The sequence below is a fragment of the Emys orbicularis genome, chromosome 1 (assembly GCF_028017835.1).
Source record: "Emys orbicularis isolate rEmyOrb1 chromosome 1, rEmyOrb1.hap1, whole genome shotgun sequence".
NCBI classification, from domain to species: Eukaryota; Metazoa; Chordata; order Testudines; family Emydidae; genus Emys; species Emys orbicularis.
Genome location: NC_088683.1, coordinates 50,518,148 through 50,520,998, shown reverse-complemented (window position 1 = coordinate 50,520,998; position 2,851 = coordinate 50,518,148).

The following is a 2,851-nucleotide window of genomic DNA, read 5'->3' as shown; positions in this document are numbered from 1 at the left end:
GTGATGCTTCAAGGACAGCTCTCTGTCTGGAGAGTCTTTTTGTGTGCCAATTTCAAGGCTCCTAAATCAATCTGCAGTAACGGCTGGTGAATATACTGGCCCAAAACAAAGAATCCTTTGTTCAGTTTTCATTACTAATATTTATCCCTACTGGATTTTTTTTCACTCTGCATTTTTCAAACTGATCTTGAATTGCTACTCTCCCATTCCAGCCACATATCATTTTGCTGACCATTTGATAAACAGATTGATGTGCTTTTGTCGGGGTTTTTTTTAGCCCTCCATTCATTCCTTGCAAGATACATTCACAATGATATAATAAAGAACTGCAAAAATGCTTTTCAACACTGTCATGCCATTCATTTTATTGTGGGCAAACAGTATAAAGCTATTGCAGCAGAATGAACCTGACAGTTGGCAGGTTTTAAAAGAATGTTCTTTTTTCAATTGTATTGTCAGTTGACTACAGCCATTTACTGTAATGGTCAGATATGGTCTACTATGAAAAGACAGATATAAATAAATTACTTAACTAATATATGTTCTGAAAATCTAATGCCTTATCAGATCAGAGACTTTGACACATATAACTTTCCATGTCCAAATGCTGAATGTCCATAAAAAGCTACAGTTAATGCCTTCTTGTGTCATAGTAGCTATCCTGAAAGTTTGCTGCCAACTGTTGGTCAACCCTTCACTATAATTACAGAAGCAAACTGAAGATCAAAGCTAAAAAATATTGTTATTAAAATGTTTTTCTGGCAGTGACTTATGATGTGTCTCTTAGCTAATATGTAGGTGTTTATCACACTAGTAAATATCACAAATGTGTCTGAGATGACACTGGCTTAAAAAAGGAATAATCCAGGTGTGCCAAACTCATGCCATAACATGCCAACTACAAGCTGTCTCTGAGAGAAGCCAGCTTTAAAAAACCTTCCTGTCAGCCAAGGTCAGCACGCTGTTAGCTCACAGATTATTTTCAGGAGAATTCACGCTTTGCTGAGTCCAAACTAATCCATCACAAGAGATGCTTTAGAAACTCCACATTGTGTTCCACTTTTTTAGCTGAGCTGCAGCCATCAGGAAGTCTTAATGGAGGGTATTGTGTGAAACTGTCAAATGTTGCAAAGCATGAGCCCTTGAAAATAAAGCATTTGCAACATATTATGCTGTGACCCATGGGAGCCTTTGACCTCACAGTGATGTTACTGAGTTCAGAGGATATCCTCATAAGGTTTGCATGAAGCATTTGAACCCTTAAAACCTGAAATGTACATAAAGCTGCCTGGTATAGTCAAAGCTTTATGCATAGTGCTGAGATTCTGCATATTGCTTTTTATGAGTCAGGGGTGCCTTCCATTCTGTTTCTGCCATAAGTGCATTTAAAATCTGTTTGGAGGATGCAGCTACTTCTTCTTCTCTCTCTCTCTTTTTTTTTTTTATAGGCACAGACATTACAAACCTATTAACTACTTTTGTTTTGCATTTAAAACAGACACTGGTATGGGTATAGTTTTATGTTTTTACTATGTACAGAACTGAGAGTGTACTATTATAGAGATTTTGCAGTATTAAAAACAAGCAAGATTGTAAACAAGAAATATTTTATCTTTATATGAGGAAAATCACTTTGAAAAGGCCTCCTTGATTTATCATGTAAACTGTGTATCCTGAAAGATGTCTGTTCACTTAGACTTATTAGTCCCTAATCCAAATACATTGCTGATCCAAGACATTTACATTGCTATTATATGCTTACAGATTTAACCGACACCTTTTTTTTATTTTGCATGTACTACAAAGGCTACAATCTACGCAATAAAAAATGTTTAATGGTAACTCCAGTCTGAATTATTCTTTACCTAAAAAGCTATTTTCACAAATCTCACATCCTGAAGAAGCAAGACCAAACATTTCTCGAGTAAAAGTCAAATAAATCATGTAAGAGAAAGATCCTGTAACTAAACCTTGGGTGGTGACTCGGTGTTTGTTATGAGTAGGTTTTCACAATAGTAAATGATGTTTCCCTCACTGTTATACATTGACATTATTTAGCTAGTAGATAGCACACTGCACTGGGACTTGGGAGATGTGGCTTTTAGTCCCAACTCTGCTCTGGGTGAGCTTAGGTAATTCACTTCACTTTCCTGTTCCTCAGGCATCGGGATAATGATACCTAAAGTGCTTTGGAGCTGTCCTGATGAAAAGCGCTACGTCAGAGCTAAGTATTATTGTATATTTCATTTTACATAGACATCGTGCCTGATCCTGCCACACTTGAGCTCTTTGGGAGTTCTGCCATTGACGTCAATGGGAATAATATTGGTCCTACCAATGCCACTGTTTATCGTAACCATTTTTTGTATTGTAGGTACAGTACTAGGTACTGCATCTTTTGTCCAGTCCTGAACTGACATAACATATGACAGGCTAATTCTTTCCTCAGGTTTATTACTTGATATCTGCCATCCTCTTACCATAATACAAACACATGCTACAAATTAGGATATCACATTTTGAGCCCATAAATCTATTAGCTATGCTTTAAAGCACAAATCACAAACATTAGCACAAGGTAACTTCTCCTACATTCTGAACTCGCAGGACAGTGTGTTCAATGATAATATAGTAAGCAATGCATTTAATTTCCCTGCAGTGTGAATGAAGAGAGCTTTTAAAAAAGAAGATTTTAAAATAAATTAAAGAATGATATGTGGACCCAGAGCAGACGAATATATGGATGGTTTTTGCAGAAAACAGGATGTCAATATTTTTAAATGCCTGAAATGCTGTGTTATTTTTTCCTTTGAAAGGTGCTTGAAAGACCTGGGACAAAAACATCCGTCCA